The sequence below is a fragment of the Rhinolophus hipposideros genome, assembly GCF_964194185.1.
Source record: "Rhinolophus hipposideros genome assembly, chromosome: 6".
NCBI classification, from domain to species: Eukaryota; Metazoa; Chordata; class Mammalia; order Chiroptera; family Rhinolophidae; genus Rhinolophus; species Rhinolophus hipposideros.
This window is the reverse complement of record NC_138052.1, coordinates 53,016,192-53,036,680: the sequence shown is the minus strand read 5'-3', so window position 1 is coordinate 53,036,680 and position 20,489 is coordinate 53,016,192. Positions and strand designations below refer to the sequence as shown.

The 20,489-nt window shown below is 40.6% G+C and overlaps 1 protein-coding gene across 3 annotated transcripts in view; it reads left to right on the top strand.

Annotated features, from left to right (window-relative positions):
- Window positions 1-20,489, top strand: part of PDE11A (phosphodiesterase 11A) — a gene marked incomplete at its 5' end in the record, with an annotated part of 327,465 nt that overhangs the window by 210,752 nt on the left and 96,224 nt on the right. The gene's annotated exons all lie outside the window — the stretch shown is intronic.

Below are 20,489 nucleotides of genomic sequence, written 5' to 3'. Positions count from 1 at the left end.
ACTACCTAGACTGCTCGCAGCCCATCTAACAGTGAAATGTGGTGGCTTAGGTGCAGGGAGGGCAGGAGCCCAGACTTCTGGGAGCTCAGGGCCCAACGTGAGTGAGTGCAAAGTGCAGCACTGAACCAAACTCAGAGCAGGGTAGTTCCCAGAGCAGGGGCTGATTTAGAAATGGAAACCAAATTGCCAAAACAGGGCACAGATGAGGGGACGTTAGATGTTATTTCAGGAGCAGTGAAGCAGCTGTCTGACACAATCTTTAGTGCTCTCAAGCTACTCTTTCTCCTCCACTAACGAGAATTCTACCCAGAGCACCTTGTATGGAGGCACCAAGTCAACCATTTCCCCATGGCTTCTTTCTTCTCCCACCACCTCAGTAAACCTTCAGACATTTCTACCCCCAGCCTTTAACCAGCTGAGATCCTGGGATGTTTTCCTTCCCTTCTCATCTCCTCTCCTGTGCAGACCCACCTCATATCTGTCCCCAACCCTTAGTTTGGCTTGCCATAGTTTCATACTTTCTCTTCTAGATGGTTATTAGGTTTCCCCAGCAGTTAATATCTACCTTATTTTAGTAAGCCTTATTTGATATTGATATTAGGTCATCCCAATCAATCTTTTATACCTCCCGCTTAGATTTAGCTCTCTATATTGCAAGTTTCATTGTTCACCACCTTTTTTCCTCTTCATCTTTCATTCTCTCAGAATCTCTATTCAGACTCACTTGTTTGGTTCAAAGCTCTGAAGCCTTACCTACCCATAGACATCTGTCTCTCACACTGGCAGATAAAGCCCATTTTTGCTGGGCGTAGGAACCTAGGATTACATGTGCATAGATGTTATCTTTTTGCTTTCAAGGTTACATTGTGAAATCAAATACCAATCTGATTCTTTCTCCTCTTTAAGTTATTCAATATTTCTGTTTGTCAGCTTGTAGCTTTTCTTTCTTCTACCTTAGATTTCAGGAATTTTATCAGAATATCCCTGCCTGTAGGGCATTTTTCATCATTTCTACAGACTCCAGTCTTTCTTCAATTTAGGGAAGTGGGCTATTTTGGTTGTTTAATTATTTTCTTTCCTCAGTAGGTCTCTTTGCCCCTTCTGGAATTCCTGGTGTTTGCTCATTTTGCTCCTCGATTTATCCTCGAAGTATTTTGTCTTTTCCCTCCAGATTTCCAAATGCTTATATTTTTCTTCGTGCTTCAATATATTTCTTCCACTTGGTCTTCCAACTCATTACTTTGGACCTCAACAGAAACCATCTTCTTCCTTACCTACTGATCTTTTGTTTTTAAGTCATGTTTTCAGTCCCGTTTTTCTGCTGTAACCCATAGATGTGATAGAGATGAGAGAGATGCACAAATTCACTCTGTCTCCTCCAGCAGCTTTATTTCTCTCTGGTGTCTGAGTCCCTTCTTATGCATTGTTCTTTTCCTTTGTTCACTGGGGCTCGGGTCCAGCTCCTGGGAGATTTCCGTGGCAGCAGTCTAAGGAGCATGGGACGGCATAGAAGCCCCATGGGTAAGCAGTGAGCTAACAGGCAGGCTGCCCACCTCTATGGAGACCTCAGCAAAAGAACAGGGTCACGTGGCAGTGCGAGGGCATGTAGAATCTTCTCATATGGAGGGGAGGGAATAATCAGGAATAAAAATACCATTCATCATAGTCACTGAGTAGGAAAGCATTCCTTTCAGAAGTTATCCCCATAAAGAAGCCCAATAAGGAAAATCACCAGATAGAATAAGGTAATCTGGACCAATGTCCAATTGCACCTCCTGACTGGTGGATCTTCTGTAATTCAGGAAACGGGGAGATGTTCTTTCTCTGCCTGCCTTCCATAGTGTGAATGTACGAAAAAGGAATTCAAAGGAAGTTCCAACACACTTTAGGTTCGTGCTGATCTACTTAATGTTACAGAGTCAAAAAAAGCACAGAACATTCAGAGTGGTCCAACACTCTCCCCCAGCACAGAGCACCACTGTCAGACCTCAGGGGCAGCCTTCTAGGATGTGTATTTTTCCTCCTACCTCCCACTCAGAGCTCTCCCACACTCTCCTTTTTCCCCGTCCCCCATTGTCTCAGTCTTTTTCTATCTCTAGCCCTTCGAAGTTCCCTCCTCCCTCTATTTCCTGAGCTGGAGTCCCTCTTTGGTCTTAGAAATTTTTAAGTCACCAGCTCAGCTATTCCCTTCTTGCTTGGTTTCACTGCTGGGCAGAGGCAGAAGGGGACAGAGGGGAGGACAACCCCAGTGTGGTCTGGACGCCAGGTGGCAGCTAACTTATTTTTCTTTCTGAATGATCCAGGTGCCTAAAAAACACAAGCTATCCCACCCAACCAAGGCTGACATGGATTTCAGGCTCCCCTGCCCACAAATTCTCTCATTGTGAATTTGAATTTCATGCATGGGCCTACTCAATGATCCCTTCCTGATTCCTGGGCATTAGAGTTGTAAAATTGTCCAAATCATTAGGTCACCATCCTCTCTCCCTCTTCTCTTTTGATTTTTCATATCTTTTTAATGTATTCAAGCTTTTACCAGCATGTTGGTTAGCCTTGCTGAGCCTCACAGGGGTGTAAATATTCAATGAGAAACTAGCTGCAGGTGGTAGCCACTCAAAAAACGCTAGTTCCCTTTCTTTTTATTTCTCTTCAAAGGCTCTGAGTGCTCTATTATGTCTTGGCCATCCTAAATTAGGTGAGAGTGATTTGGGAGGCATTTCTACACTGTGCCCGCCTATCCGATGCTTGCACAGTTGAAAGCATACAGTAGGTGCTCAGTAAGCACTTAATGACCCAGCTTCCTTCCTTCAGTTCCCTACACCTCACCTTGTAAGTTCCATGCCATCTGCATACGTCCTGTTCCTGTCTGCTTTCTCTCACAGACAAAACCAAGAGAGCAGCATTTGTACATTTAACTCTTGTGTGGGGCTAATGACCAATGATCCTAGTAATCGTAGACTGTGAGTGTTTAACAGAAAATAAGGACAACAGCAAAGTAACACTATTTAAAACTTAAGTTCTACTTGTGGTATCTGTCATCAGCATCTGTTTTAGCTTTGACCCTTCTATCCCTCTCCTTGTCCCAAAGAGAAGTAAAGGAAAACAATTATAAATGGCTTTATCAAATGACTCTTCACATCATTAAATCACTTTGCTGTTTATGCAGAAGCAGGATGGGAATTCAGAAACACATTACCCACAAATTACAGAAACAGCAGAGGAGGAAAAGAGCAGCAGATACAGAGCTGCTTGGTAATTTCCCTTGTGACGAGGTTCATCCCTAGCACTGCCCTCATGCTGGCTCTGCCGTGTCCCCTCTTACGTGGGGGGGGCCCTCTCTCAGGAGAGAGGTTGAGCGTTCAAACCTCTGTTACTCTCTGCTGCCCATTGGAGATGGAGCTTTTCTTCAAACCTCGAGAGACTGCTTCCTCTTACTTTTCTAACCACTTCTTTCTTGTGAGGAAAGTGTTCTCAGAGAAGGTATCCTTTTACATCTGTCAGTGGATTTAGCTAACATCACGGAAAGCCTGCCAAGTGGCAGGCCCACTGGGTGGTTCAAAAATGGAGCAGACACAGTTTCTGTTCTGTCCTGTTCTTCAGGGAGTCCCTGTCTAGTAGGATAAACGGATACTTACAGCACTCTGCAAATTACCTGGCACATAGTAAGCCCTCACGAAGTATTTGTTGAATGAATGAGTGAAAGAATGAACTACCCAGTAACAGAGAGCAGACTGTGGTAAATGCTATAGGAGAGAAACAGACAAACTATAGTGGGAGAGTTAATGCAAGAGACTGCCAGCAGTTAGAAGCACTGAGGAGGGCCTCACAGGGGAAGACAGGGAAGAGCAAAGCCTTGTAGATGGAAGAGTTCTGTTGAGCCCAGTGGGGTGAGACAAACTGAGGTTGGCACACCAGGGCTCTCTGGGAATGAGAAATCTTTCCTAGGCCTTTCCTCAACAGCATAGCCATGCAGTCATTTTCTACCTAAGGGAAGTACAATGACAGAGACACAGGAATGGCAAAGGCTCATTCAACAAGATACTGGGCTGAAGAATGACTCGGTTGCCAGCTCTCCGGAAGAGGATCTCTTTCCCTGGCAGAATGGGGAACTGATTTCATATTAAATAAGTTTATAGACCCCCGATCCTTATCTTTTGAGGTGTTTAACCTGAGCTTGATGAGTCCTGTTTTCCTCCAGTGAATCTTGGATACCCCTACACTGAATATATTTCTTTCTAAGAATGAATATTGTGCCGTTTGCTGAGGAGAGAAAGTCTTTTTAGATTGCTTTTCTAAGGAACCAGGGAGAGGAAGGACTAGAATTGTAATCAGGATACTTTTGAAGGGGACCACGATGCTTGAGTCTGACATGAGTCACTTGTTTTGAATTCCTGGAAAGACAGTATTTGGTTAGCCTGCAATAATGACAGTTGTCTACTATGGATGGAATTGTGTTCCCACAAAATTCATATGTTGAAACCCAACCCTAGTGCCTTAATGTGACTGTGATAGAGATAAGGCTTTTAAAGAAGTAATTAAGGCTCAATAAGAACATTTAGAGTGGGGCTCTAATCCAAAATAACTGGTGTCCTTATGAGAAATAGACAAGGAGTCAGGGACGCCTACACACAGAGAAAAGGCCCTGTGAGGGCACAGCAAGTGGCAGCCCTCCGCAAGCCGAGGAGAGACGCGCAGGAGACAAACAAGCCAACATCTTGCTCCTGGACTTCCAGCCTCCAGAATTGGGAGAAAATAAACTCCTGTTTGCTTAAGCCACCCAGCCTGTGATATTTTGTTATGGCAGCTCTAGTAAACTAATATGCTGCTGCCATAGTATATTGAGGGCCTACTATGAGCCCAGCACTGTACCAAGTGTATAATCTCACTTAACATTTTTAATGACTGGAGAGAGATTCCTTTTTCAGAAGAGGAAATAATAGATACCCAACCACAGTTCTAGCAAGTGGCAAAACTCAGATTCAAAGGCACATCTGTTTGTCTCCAGACATTATGCTCTTAGCATACCACCAATCTACATGTATTAAGTACTAGCCGTGAAAGTAGAGCTAGGCTATAATAATTGCTGGTGTCTGAGTATATTAGTCCTTTCTTTATGGAACTTATAAATGATGAGAGGCAGACTTACAAAGATAAATACATACATACGTACATACATACATACATACTACATGGACAAGAACATCTGCAATTAATAATGCCATGGCAATGCCACAGTGAATCAAAGCTAAGAGAACAGTAAAATGATTATAAAGACGACATAGGGTAGAGGTTATAAACATAGGGGACAAGAGGCAGATTCAGCAGTTTTCTAGTCATATCTTGGGCAAGTGACTTATGTTCTTAACCTGAGTTTCCTCATCTGTGCTAGGGGGGCTAAACTGGTACTAATAATGGAACATCACCCATGGGGTTGTTGGAGGATTGAGAGGGATACTATAAAGTGCTTTGCATGATGCTTGGTGCATAGTACCTCTCAATAAATGCATCACAACGAAAAAAATCATTCTTCTAATGCGCAGTCTACTAAACACTAACAATAGCTAACCTGTCTTAACATGGTTGAGTTTCTTCATTGTTTAAATAAAAATTATTAATGTTGAATATTTGACTATTTTCACTGACCCTTATATATGGGTTTCTAAATTTATAATTCTATTTCCAAAATAGTTTTTTCCTGTCTCCAGCACACTCAGCTTAAGTCAAATACCAACAATACAGTCAGGGAAAAATTAAACTGTCCATGTGGATGGACAATCTGACAGAATGGCAAGAATTAAAAATAAACTGTGCATGTGTGTGCACACGTGCGTGCATGTGCACACACACACATACATAGATGTACGTATGAGCATATTTTTAGGAACACCTCCCTCCATCCGAGACTAACTCCAGTTATGAGTCAAGGCAGGGAATCGTGGCTGAGGGGTCGGCCTTGCACCCCTCTGCCTCACCTGACAGATAGCTTCTTCACTCCAGGTGATTGCTTCATTCTGCCCTAAGGGGAACTTGTTTTTATAATACTTCATATGCTTGTATGGCACAAACCAATATAAATATTTACAGGATCTATCAGAAAAATATATAAATTCTTATTCATCTTGCATAGAGGAACCATGAAGAACATGTGGAAGGTTGAGTCTATGTTTCTCCAGGAAGACAACTGACTCCATACTGAGGCCAAAGCAGAGAGATGCTTAGTTTCTGAAGTGACAAAGAGGCTCTACTATACTTTTTTGATGCACAGGATGGGAAATAATTTCTATTGAATGCATGAATGTTGAAATATTTTTTTCTCACCAACTCACTGGAAAGTGATGATTGGGTGGCCAGCCACATATGCTTGTGGTGACAGATTGCACTCTTAACCCCAACTGCCAAGACGAAAAGATGGGTCAGGGTATGGAACAAGGGGAGAGAGAGCATGGGATCAGGCCAGTGATGTGAAGGGAAAACCCAAATAAAACCATGTCCTGGTCAGTGACTCTGCACCATCATCTTCACCCCCAGGGTGGCTCACTCTTGCCATTAGCTACTAATTCTAATCCCAGTGTTCATCTTTTGCCCCTCCCTGGCTCTGCTCCCAAGGAGGGGTGTGGAACTTTGGACCAGAGCATTGGGACCCACCATCCCAGCACACACAGGACAGGACCAGGCGGAGTTTTACCAAAACCATAAAGAAGGGAAGTTGAGCTTCAAGTTCGCTTTGGTCTCCCCAACACTGTTCTTCTCTATGACATCACAGGTCCCCAGGCCGCATGCCCCTTGCTGTCTCCTGTGCCTTAGGCCTCGTGGTTCATTATCAGTGTTTGCTTGTTCCTGTGAATTCTTATTAGTGGTAATTCTGTTATAAACCTGTAATTTCAAACTACAGAAACAAAGGAGTATGATGTTCCTTAGTCTTTAGCTGTTTTTAATAAAGTGAAGAACAAAGTCACCTGGTCCTTATTACCAGGGGCTGATGGCCTGGACAGCCTCTCCTCCTACTGGTGCAAAAGCTCCTGGTGCCAAAGCTCTCTCACCTTCTTTCTCCTTTCATCTTTTTTTGTTCCAGTTGCCAAAACAATTGTCAAATTGTTGTCTCATTTCTTAGGGTATTATTCTCACTTTCTGCCCTGCTTTCTGAGTCTTTCCTTCCGCCCCATTGCATCAAAGGTGTTTTCATTTTAATCGGGAAGAATGATCTACATTGATGAAACTCTAAAGGTGACTTTTCATACAGACAAGAGAGAGAGCTCACCTGGAATTGTGGATCTTCCTTATAGCCTAACACATAGACAGTTACCTGTTCAATCCACGTGGAACTCATATTTGTGCATAAAGTTACATTTTTTCTTTGCACAGTTTCACCAAGAATTGGGAATTTCTGGCATTTTTTTCTACAAGTTTCTGTGTGTGAAATTAACATCTAAGCCTTCTCATTAAATCCATACCTTTAGAATAATTACAGCAGGCCAAGGCCAATAGCAGAAAAGTTAAGTGTTGGGTGAAGTTGTTTTATTTGTTTTCTTAGATACCTAGATTGTTCTAAATCTAATAGAGTGGCTGTTGGTCGGAATAGATGGCACTTAAGCTGTAAGAAGCTGACATTTAAAGTGTTTTTATTCTTTTAAATGGAAACAATGTGATTAAATCTTTATTACCTATTATAGAATCTGTATTATTTCCTAAATGATTACCTCAGTTATCTCCTATAAATTTCTTTTGTAATATTGTTTAACTTCCCATTCCTCTTTTAGTACTCTTCAGGTGGACTTGAGTACTTAAATAAAGAGTTTACCCTCATTTAGTACACAGGTATAGAGTCCCTACGGTGTGTCCTGTAAGCTACCAGGCACTGTGGAGTATGGAAGAAGCATTGAGGCAACAAGTTCAGGTTGAGGTGGGCAGAAAGCTTTGAAGATTCAACAGAGTATTGCGTCAGAGAAGGAGTAATACCAAGGAGACAGTGGCTCTGGCAGGGCCAAGACCAGAGGCCGCAATTTGTGGATGAGCAGCACTTGCTTTAGGGTGTTCATCTCTCGCATCTCTAATGCAATCAGCACAGACTTGGTGCAAATATACACCATCTTCCCATGATTAAGACATGAGGAGAAGGATGCTAACAGAAGAAGTTCATGACAACCTCATGGGGCCGCCATGTTGCACTCATGCACCCACACAACAAGGATCCATCTCCTTCTTGGAGGGGGGATGAAGCAGGCTATCTTCCAATTCTGAGTCACACAGTGAGTAAGCTCAGATGGGATCCTGAAGACCGTGGCCACAGGGTTAGGGGCTCCTCTGTGTGTCTCCTGCTACAAATAGCTCCAGTGACATGGAGACAAATAATGTATTAGGTTCAAAGTTCGAAGGCCACTTGACTTACTTATATTACCTGATCTTGCATTTCTGTGCGTGTGTGTGTGTGTGTGTGTGTGTCTGTCAAGTGTGAAGTATTCACAGGGGTGGTTGGCAAAAAGTCCTACAACCTCAAATCCACCAGGGAATTTGGTGGCATGGCTTTTGGAGAACTGGTGAAATAACTTCAGTGAGATTATCAGGCCTTCATTCACTTATCCAATAAATATTTAATGAGTTTCTTCCATGTGCCAGCTATTGCCCACAGTGGTAGACTGTGCTGGGCATTTAGGACACAACAATAAACAAGGTAGACACGAGCCCCACCATCCTCTATCAGACCTTTAATAAATATTTACACACGCTAATACTGGTTGAGCAGGGATGTCATTCTCCACTGCTCCAGATCTCAGGGTGTCTTGAGTTGGTTCATTTCAGCTTTCACTCAAGTTTAGGTGTGCAGGGCTCCCCCACCAGCGCTCCTCTGGGTACGTAGGATCCTGGCCCTTTTTCTTGGCTTTATTGGTATCTTTTAGGTGTTGTGTGTTTTGGGATTGAGCAAAAGTGCATTGCCCAGACAGGTGTGACTCCGATTGGGTGGTCAGTGTGTGAGGTGCTAGACATTGAAAGTCTTCACCAGTCTTCCAGTGGGGGAGGAATAGCTGGTGAGTCCCCAGGAGCAAGCAGTGGGAGGTATCTACTTGAGCAAAGGTAAGACAGTCCTGATTCAACTACCATGTAGCTCGTGGGAGCTCAGACAATGCTTCCATGGTGGTCCTTGGCTAGGTGCATCTATTTCCTAGGTATGTCCCCTGGATCAACTGCCATGCTCCCGGGGGCTCTCTCCTTTCTCTTTTATCCCATTTTCCGACCTCTGTGAAGTGAGGATATTCTTCTTTCCCCTTCTCTTAACTCCCCCAGAAGCACACTCTGTTCTCCTCTGGTTCTTTCAAAATAGATCCTGATCGCCCATTGACTCAGAGCCCAACTCAACCAAAAACAGGTTCCCTTTCCTGGAGGATGGAGAGCTTCTTGGTCTTCAAATTCTCCCAAAAGAGGAGGGAAAAGGTTTGCTGCTGAGTGCAGCAAAGAAAAATGGAAAAGGAAACAAAGAGGATTGCTTTTCCATGTGAAGAATCCATACATCTATCAACTGCCACAATAAAAACTGAGCTTCGAAGGGGAGGTTCTGGGAGTTGTGCCCACAGAGGGCAGAGACTGGTCACTGCCAGGGGACAAGGAAGCAGTTGAAGGGAAGTCAATCCTGGAGTCGTAGGCAAGGCAGGGTCCTGGGCTGTGGTCCAAGGCCATTGATGGGAGCTGCAAGCTGATGCCTGCAAGGCTCTGAAGGCCCATTACGGCAAGTCCTGAATCAAGCAGCATTTTCATAAACTCTGGGGTCTCTAGGTCTGAGTGTCATGGTATTGTGCCATCTTCCAGTGAGATGGAACTCCGCTCTGCTCATGCTGTTCCGTCTGCCTGGAATAGTCCGTGTTTCCTAATTCCCCGGGTGAGCGTATACTCATCCTTCAACGTCCGCATCAGAGGATCCTCCTCGAGTATTTCTTGGCCTCCTATATGCTCCCTCCTCCTGTGGCATCAGAACTTTATGCTTCTGTTTTCTCACTAATCATTCTGTTTACTCTTCTTTCTCCTTGAGTAGACCATGAGCATCTCAGGAATGGAGTCAACAACTTTTCTTAGATCTTTTCAACATCTCCATATAAGCTCTATACATATAATCTTGAGAAACGTTTGATAGAGTAACTATTTTAAATTATTCTAAATATACTTTATAAAGGTGAAATTTAATGATGATTTAGAATTTATGCAAGGACACTAAGCTAGAGGTATTCCATCAAACTCTCCTATGGGTTCCTACAGGGCCCTGCGTTTCCCCCATCACAGCACTTACCACACTGTACTTATGGTGATTACGTATTCACTCTGTCCTCCAATAGACTGAGAACACAGAAAGCATACTGACTTCACAAATGTACCCATGGTACAGTGCAGAGCCTCTTGTAGAGTTAGGCATGCAATACACATGTGTTGAATTAAATTGAGTTAAATGTAGATATCTCCTAAGGGAGTGGGTAGAGTTGATTCTTCGGAGTCTAGTCATTGAAATTTCCCATTTCCATCCTTGAGGCTGACGTCAGTATAAAAATGAGTGTAATACTGACATGCCAACAATAACCATAATTCATAACAGTCACTATTATTCAGTATTTCCTATGTCCAAGCCCTGTGATAGACTCTTCATGTTTGTTATTTCATTTATTCCTTGTAACAACTGCACAACACAGTTTTATTATTGTCTACATGAAGAACGCTCAATCCAAGGCTTACTTCAGTTTCTTACCCACGGCCACTTTGCAAGGAGGTGTCGGAGGTAGGATTAGAGCCCATATCTGTTGTGAAGAGTGTTCTAGGCAACTACAGGGAAAATTTAATAAATATCTTTAAGAGAAAATAATTACTGAAAGAATTGAGATCATACTTTCTAGTAACATCCCTGCACAAATCCCTGAGAAATTCAAACCCTTTTCTTGGAGGCTGTTTTTTTTAGTCTGATGCTTCATCACATGTGGGCAGTGAATTAATTTTTTCCCAACATTTTATTATGAAAATTTCCAACCATTCAATGTGTCAAAAGCATTGCACAGTGAACCCTCCTCAGTCAGTGGCTTTTCACTTCCTTAAAGAACCTCTTATAACTCTGCCTTTCATCCCCAAAATTTGCACACCACCCAAAGCCACCCCAGCTCTGAGTAATTCGCTTCTGTGCTGACTGAGGAGATAATGCTTAGCGCAATGGTTCTCAAACGTTAGTGGCACCGGAATCAGCTGGAGGGCTGGCTAAACACAGGTTGAGTTTCCGATTCAGAATGAGCATTTGTAACAAGTTCCCAGGCGATGTTGATGTAGCTGGTCCGGGGTCCACACTTTGAAAACCACTGGCTTGGGAAATTTTTCCCTGGAAAACACAAGAGACATTTCTCTCTAGACTCAGAGATAGTATAGCTGTGTCTCTACGGGTTTCCTTAGCCCCCGCTTTTTTTTAGTGTTATAGACACTGTAAATCATCTAATACATCAGATTCTCTTTGTGGTGGTTGCTAGGAAGCTGACAAACTTCTGGCTGTTCTTACAAATGCACTGATACCATGGCATACATTTTGTCTAGTAACTTCATTTCTGGTTGTGTTTTGTATTCCTATCCTGAATTCCCTTTGATTTCTCTTTCTGGCCTATGTTTATTTTCCTTTATTCTTCTGTTATTGCATTGATCTTTGAAATCCACATTAAACATTTTTGGGGGGAACAAAGCAGGTTATATATGCCACTATCACCAGCAACAACAAAATAACACTTTGATGTACCATATTGACTTCATTTTCATCACAAAGCGGTAAACTTTTGTAAAAAAAAAAAAAAATAGAGATTTTTTTTAAAAGAAAAACTCCTTCGAGTACCCAACTCACTAGGGACCATAGGACCATTTTAAATGAAAGATTCTACACATCATCATCTTAGCTGATTCCCTTTCACCTTCCACACTGCCTTTAAGATCATTGTAATGTACACACTGCAAAATGGATTAATCTTATAATCTTACTTTTAAACAGTTTTCTTTCACAAAGTAACTTTCTTTCACAGTTTTCTTTCACAAATAAAACAGAAATATATAAACACGTATTACATCACCTGCCTTGGGATATGTGCATGTGTGTAAGAAGAAACACTTGATGCCTTTTCTTTAAAAATAACTTATACTAAATTGGTTTTAATTTAATTTTAAAAGTTATGTACTGGAAAAAGAAAATCACTTTAAAAATCACCTGTTTTGCTGAAATTCAGTATTTAAATTTTCAGTGCCGCTAAGAACTGTTTCATTGATAAACATAAACAAAGAGGGCATATTAGAAACATCAGAGCCAGGTTTGAAAAGACAGTCCCCTAGGAGAAAGTTTTTCTATTTGAAAGAGGGATAGTCACTATGTTGTTTCTTTTTCTTTTAGTTTTTACCATGACAAGAAAATAAGTGGGAACAGTCTTCCCACGAGGCTTTATGTTGCTGCATGAAAGATTACAAAGGCAGTCTCTGAGATTAATAGGAAACAGTTCTGGATATGATTGTTTCACTAGAAGAGTTCAAACAGAAATAAAAGGAAAGCCATTCGATTTTTAACTTCTGGTGAAATTTCTGAAATTCACATATAAAGAGGGAATAACAGTTTCATTTTCCTATTAAGAGATTCAAAGTAATCAAGGTTGGAACACCAAAGTGAATTAAGCAATAATTGGGAATTAAAGGTTAGTAAGAAGGGAGGTATGTTGTACTGAGGAGATTGTATTTCTTTCAACTTTCCTCTCTTTTTTAATATAATCATTATTGCCTACTAATATTCCTTGCTTTTACTTGGTTAGCCATTTAATGGGAAGCTGTGCATTCTCAGGGTGAAACAGGTATTCACGGCTACGAAGATCCTAAGAGCAAACAGCTCATGGGAAGTTCTTCTCAAATCTGAGTGTACATAAAGATCACCTAGGAAGGTTATCCAGCTACAGAATCCCTGGTAAACCACAGCGGACTCAGAAGAAAGCTATGGTCCCCTCCCCCAAATCACACATAAAGCCACTCAAGGCACTCTGTGTACATGATTCAGGGACCAAATTCCTGCTCTAATGGTGAAAACCCTAGAGTATATGCTTGAAAACCCTAGAGTATAAAGCGACTATAAATATTACAGGGATTTATACAACTGCAGAGAAGGAAAGGTCACCAGAGGATAAGATAGGAATGAATGAATGGGAATGAACTTGTAAAGAAGATGGGGTTTAAATTTCCAGTGGCACTTCTTCCTTCCAGAGAGAGGAAGAAGTCAAACCCAACGGATGTGGGGGTAGAACAATCTAAAGCCATAGAGGGAGAGACAAGAATGAAAATTATAAATTGCCCAGCCTGATGCTTCCATAGAAGACTAGAAGGTGTTAGCCCTGAATTGGCAACGTGAAGCCAGTTTATGAAGAGCCTTGAATGCCGAGCTAAGGAATTTGACTTTATTCAGCAAGCCACATTGAGCCCTTTAAAAGCATTGAAAGAGAGCATGACATAATAAAAATGGTATGCGCTGACTTAAAGGGAAAAAGTCTATGTTTTCACTTATAAGCATATACTGTTTGTTATATATTTTAATATGAGATAGGATAAGGCCTTATTATTCTTCTTTTAGACATATTTCTTGGCAATTCTTGGATGTTTATATTCACTGTTACGTTCTACACTGCACTACTTCTGTGTATAAATTTAACCCATGAGCTGAAGAGTTGAATCATCTCATTGTATGACCAGCCCCAGGGACAAGACTCTGGTCTTCACATCACTCCTACACATGGCACCAGGTGGCGTCACAGCCCTTCCTAGTTTCCGGTGTTGTCTGTACAAGCCAGTATAGGCTGTACGCGCTGGGGGCCAGCACCTTCTTTGTCAGCTGACAGAGCAGTACCAGCACTTTATTGCTCTCTCTTGCCTTGGAATTCTGTATCTTTCCCCATACGTTTCATATGTGGTGGATAAAACTGTGAGGCACCTAAATATCCCAGCTTTCCCTGGTTGGAAGGTGGCACAGGTACTGGGATTCATAAGAAGCTGTGTCCTCCTTTCCTGAGCAAGAATAGAAATTAGTGAGTTTCACTCTTCACCGCTGGAAATGTCACTGTATGCTGTCTAAACTACTAGTTATTGCTACGACTCCTAGTCCCTCTAAAGCCAGTGTGCATATTCGTGTTGAAGCATTTCTCAGCCGTGTCCCAGATATCCAGAGAAACCTTCACAGAATTCCATCTGGACAGAAGGATCTCTTAACTCCCTGCTCTCCACTTTACCACATCACCTTTTACCCGCTTCCTTTTTTTACCAAGTTATCTTACCTGGCCAAAGGTGGTGTTGGAGCAGAATGCTCTGCTGGCCTGTCTGAGCTAACGTCATCCTCTGCCTGAAGTCTGCCTCTGCTCCCTCAGAGGACAGGTTATTTTTTCAGGGTGGCCTTGGGAATTCTGAGCTGATTCTGTGTTCGCTCTAATCAAAACAAAACTAACCACTGGGGCTTATTTCATAGTCAGTTGTAAGTTTAGATTTCCCCAAATGGATTCATTTAAGACCAAAACTATGTCCCCTCAAATGGATCCAGGCTACTGATCATAAAAGAAAAAAAAATGGATTGATAAGTTAATCATTTGGCTCTAAATCCCAAACGCAGCCCATGGTACACCCCAGTTAGTTTATATAATGCAGGAATGGAGAACCCTTTGGCTTGGCAGCAGCCCACTTTTAGAAATAGTGTAGTGGTTAGGAGGCAGTCTCTAAAACCGGACTCTCCAGGTTCAAATCCATCTCTGCCAATCACAACTGTACAAATTTGAACAAATCGCCTATCATCTGTTTTAGTTGCCTCATCTGTAACATGGGATTAAAAATATTACCTACCTCTTAGGGTCCTTGTGAAGATCAAACGATTTAATAGGCAGAAAGTGTGAGAAGAGTCCCAGGCATGTAGTAAGTGCTATAACAGTGCTGGTGAAACAACGAAGTTTGTAGTCCCTTTCACCTCACCACAGCCCAGTCTCCTGTCTTGAATCCGAGAATCCTAAAGGCCCCACTTCTGCTTCTGTTCAGAGGGGTAAGTGAATGAGTGGGCTAGATTGGCAACAAGTCAATTCTTCTTTGAATGGCGAGGGTCAGACCACTGCCCATTTTGTTGTTTTCCTTCCGTTTCCTGAGCATCACAAAATGTAATATTGACGTGTCAAAGGATCCAGGATTGTATTTTAACATTTACAGCTTCTTTGTGAGGCTACCTTTTCAATTTTAGAGGAGGCAGTTTTATGACTCCCTTTGATAACCATTTAACTATTAAGACTCAAACAAAGAAGAGAATGGCCAAAGGATATCAGGTAGTCCCAGCCTGCTAAAGTCCTACTTCTTGAACATTATTCAAATTAGCTCCCAGACTCATAATTCTGTGTTTTCATTTATTGCTGCTGTAAAGTAAATGGTTCTTTTATCCAAATGTTATTTCCTGGCTATTAATTCAGTAGTTATTTTGGATTGTAGCACTCTTCTTTGATTTAGGGATATGGTACCTTATAAATATTTAAAAGTTAAAACACTGACACTTGGAGAAATTGACTTTGATTTGTATTGTTAATATTCTATGGCTAGAGTAATTATAGCTTTGGAAGATACAGTCCCATTCTCTATTAACCAGAAGAGATGGGGAGCTGTGTGTCCATAACAAGGAAATTTGGCAACAGAAGGCCTTTCCCAAATCTTTTACAGACTAGGCCTTCATGCACACCTCTTCAGGACACACACTACTCTTTATTCTTCATAGTTTTCTCCAAAAACTGCTCTTGAATTCAGGAATGTGGATGAAAACTATCCATACATCTCAAAATAGCTGTAAAATGGTCATTCCTGAAAGGCTTGGACTTTCTCTGCATCTACAAGTGCCAGCAAGGGTTTACGACAGGGCTCAGGGTGATCTATAGACTGGTATGATTTAACTGTGGATCAATCAACCTATTAGGGGAAAAAAGACAAGGTCAATAAGGATGGGTCTTGGTGAACCAGAGATCATCCTACATTTTTCAACCTAATGTTCTTATTTCCTTTCCATTAACATTTCATAATGAAAAAATGCCTATATTCTTTAATTTTTAAGATAATTAAGTGAATTTAGTGCCTTTGAAGGGTAGAGGATTTATAATGGTATCAGGGAATACACTATTAATAACCTACGAGACAGGGGCCACCTGGAGAGCAGCAATGCCATTTCCATCGCTAGTTCTGCTCCTTGGTCACAGTCAGACCTCCTTTGCCAATTCAGAACCAGTCTCTTCTCCTGAAACCAGGAGGACTTGTGTCTTCTGGGACAGGGCTTCTACCCTTTGGAAAGTGGTTTTCCAATTATATTTGAGTTTGAATGTAAACAATTACAACAAGCACAGACCATTCTAAGTGCATGGCATTCTCTGTTTGCAAAGCCTTGAAACGTGGGAAGTAGAGTCATTTTGGAGCTTCCCTAAGGGAAAGAAACATGGCATCTGCCTCTAAGATTGTTACAACCTAATAAGCGAGGTCAGGATTGACACATGTGAACACGCAGGGGCTCATAACAAGTGAAAGAGGTCTACATGGTTGCAGCCAGGCCCATGCACATGGAAACAAAAGGACTAAAGATCAAAGGCTAACTTAGTTCTGAGTTCTCCTAGCTGGTCATTTAAGGCATCATTTAATAAAGATCCTTTCCATAATTTTTAAATAAAGATGATACACACACACGCTTTCTTTTCTTCCTTACCCAAACCACACTAAAACAACAATAAAGGGATATTTTTTAAGGCATAAATTCTCAAAGACAAAGCAATGGATAAATATCAAGCCCTTTAATGGATAAATATTAAGTGATTTAGCAAACCGAAGAAAGCCAAAGTAAGCTAGCCATGGGAAAAACTGAGGGGCAAACAGATTTATACCATAGACCTCTACCCCCAAATAGCTCAGGAATTGACTAATTCAGTACCTTTAGAAGTGGGGATGAAGGTGGGGCAATAAACAGGGAAATAGAGAATCTAAGAAGCAGTTAGATCTCCAGATACTTTGTCTCATTCCTCCGCTCCATAAAGACTGGTGGCTTATCCTTTAAAGAGAGTATGTATAATGGCACATCTTTGAGTTAGGGGAACACCAGTGCAGAGCTTTAGGGTAGGCATACAGGGGGATTGAATGAAGAGTTGTAGACCATTGCTGAGGCTCCTTCTTCACCCTCCCTTACCCACCAGCTTCATCCAGCAGATTCTTCTCTGAGGAATCTGAGTAGCTATAGAGCAAAGACCTAAAGATACCAACATTTGGTGGCTTTCCCAAAGAAACAGTCAGTCAGATCTCCTTAGATAGAAGCCCCCAAAAGCTCTAATAGAAGCTTTTAAACAGGAGTAGAAAACCAAAGATCCCCACACAGCCAGGGAAAACCTCTAGTACTGATAAAGGCGCTACTAAATTAAAATGACTTAATGAAGGATAAGCTGATTAAGAAAAAGAGTAGACCATTGACAGATGAATGCGCAAAGAACTGTAGTATACATAAACAATTAAATATTATTCAGCCTTGGGGGGATAAAAGGAAATACTGTCATATGGTACAACATGGATGAACCTTGAAGACGTTATTCTGAATGAAATAAACCAATCACAAGAAGACAAATACTGCATAATTCCACTTATATGAGGTACCAAAAGTAGTCAGAGTCATAGAAACAGAAAGGTAGAATGATGGTTGCCAAAGCCCTGGGGGGAGGAGGAAATGGGGAGTTGTTGTTCATTAGGTGCAGAGTTTCAGTCATGCCAAATGAAAAGTTCTAGAGATCTGTCATACAACCGTGTGCCTATAGTTAACAATTGTCTGTACACTTAAAAATTGTTGACAGGATAAATTTAGGTTATGTGTTTTTTACCATAATAAAAAAGAGACTAAGACAAAGTGAAGGGTGTGAAGTAAATTATTAAGGGAAAAGAAAATGTCAAGTAGAATTATCATTAACATTCTCAGAGAGGTAAGAGAAGATACTGCATTCATGAAACAAAATTAGGATGCTATTTTTAAAAATTACAAAGGAATATCCAGACAAGAAAAGAAGAACCCCTAAAAATAAAAACTATAATATTAAATATCAAGAATAGGAGAGAGGATACTTCCTAGAAAATAGAGCAAAAAGAAAATAAATAGAATATAGGAGAAAAAAGAAAAACCAGTTCAAAGATCAATAAAAGGAATTCCAGAAAAATAAGAGGGAAAGTTTTTTTGATTTTTATCAAAGAATTTTTAACTTTTTACTAGAATTAAAGAACATGATTTTCAAGATTAAAGGGTTCACAAAGTACCAAGGATTATAGATGAAAATAAACTCACACTGAGGTACATTTTCATGAAATTTCAAAACTCTGAAAACCAAAAAGCAGATCCTACAAAAATGCTCCAGGAGAGGGAGTTATTTTCAAAGGATTAGTACTCTGAATAGCTTCTGACTATTAGATATCCCAATGTAACATCTAAAGCTAAAACAGCAATGCCTTCCAAATTCTAATGGGATTATTTCCATCCTAGAAATCTGTATCTAGACAAACTATCAATCAAATGTGACAATAATATGAAAACAATTTAAGACATGCAAGGTTTCACAAATTTTTCTACCATACACTTGCTTTTTTTGGAAGCAGCGGGAGGATGTATCTCACCATAATTAGGAAAGAAACCAAGAAAAGAGAAAGATGTGGGATAAAAGAGAGATGAAGGCACCCCCAGAGTTATGGTGAAAAAGACATCCTAGGATCAAAGCTATCTACCAGACATTGAAGACGGCCAGTCCAAATTGCAGAAGCTCAAAAAGTTCCAGGAGAGATTTCTTCATGAAATTTGATGGAATACCCAAAGTATTTGAACATTTTCAGATGAGACTTAGATAACTGGGGGAGAATTTAAGGGTTGAATTAGTGATAAGCACATTGAAAATGAAGCACGTGTTAAAGAAGACGGTTATTAACTCTACAGAATACAAAATTCTATCAAGGAAAGGAAAAATAATCATGGTAAATTACATGAGTTAGCGATGAATGTCTTTTACATAGTCATGATAATATAACCCTGAATAGTTTTCTAAACAAAGTTATCATATTTTGATGTTGGGGAGTGAGAAAGGTTAGTGTATGAGGCAGCAGAGATTGGCAGATACAGTGTAAGACAGCTTAGTCTTCACCTTCAATGATGGAAAACTAATAAAAAATGCTTAGAACAGAAAATATTCAGAAAACAAAATTGCAAGCATCTTACTTTACCAAATACAAAAAAATAAAGTATCTAGATGATTTGAAAGTGGTCACTTCTGGGTAAGGGAAAATTTTAGTACAACAAGAGTTCTGGAGTGTGTGTGTGTGTGTGTGTGTGTGTGTGTGTGTGTCTAGCCTTGCAGACCTAATTTACTCTTTTTAAATATATTTTAAAATATATTTAAAGCAAAAAACAAAGTAGTAAAGAGCTTAGCATAAGGCTAGAAACTCTGAATAAGGACATATTTCTAGTACCACCATGTTTGAATTTCCAAGGAGCTAGATTCTACAGACATGTTAACATATTAAAATGATTCACTGGAGGATAAGCTAATTAAATTTTAATGAAAATAAACAATCTGCAGAATGTAACTTGTCCTGTAACTTATGTGTTTGCTCATTGTTCTTCCATGTTGTGGAGACTAACCAGTGTCTGGATTTTAGCCTAGAGATGTAAACTCCTGTGGAGGAGCATAGAGGTAGAAAGAAAGGATTGATTATATGGTTTCAGGGATGTTTAGAGTGACCAGAGTTAGATTTTGTCGCTCAGCCAAAGTAGTTCCAGCGTATACTCGTAAATTACTGCCTGGGTAATTTACACTTGGCGAACAGGCTGGGAATATGAATACAGAATGGTCTTGATAATCTGAAAACATAGAAATGATTCCCTTATAAGAGTGACCCAAGGGATGTGGTAAACCCAATTAAATCAGCAAAAAAATTATTCCCATAGATTTTTCTTCCCCTCTAAATTTATATAGGACAACTGATTGACAGCTGCCTACCAAGAGTGTTTTGAAAACACTGAATACAGTCAGCCCTCCATATCCACAGTTTCCACATCTGAGAAGATTCAACCAATGGCAGATCAAAAATATTTTGTAAAAAGTGTTACATTATTGCTGACATGTACTATGTAGTTAGGCCTATGATGGCTGCATCTGTGCTGAACATGTACAGACTTTTTGTTATTCCTTAAGCAATACAGTATCACAACTCTTTATATAGCATTTACATTATATTATATTTATTATATTATATTAGTAATCTAGAGATATTTAAAGGTGTACAAGAGGATGTGGTTAGATTATATGCAAATTCTATGACATTTTAATTAAGGGACATGAGCATCCACGAATCTTGATATCGACTGGGGACCTGGAACCAATCCCCCAGGGATACAGAGGGACGACTGCATATATGACCCGTATTGTAATTATGTTGTGATGTTCATAGATAAT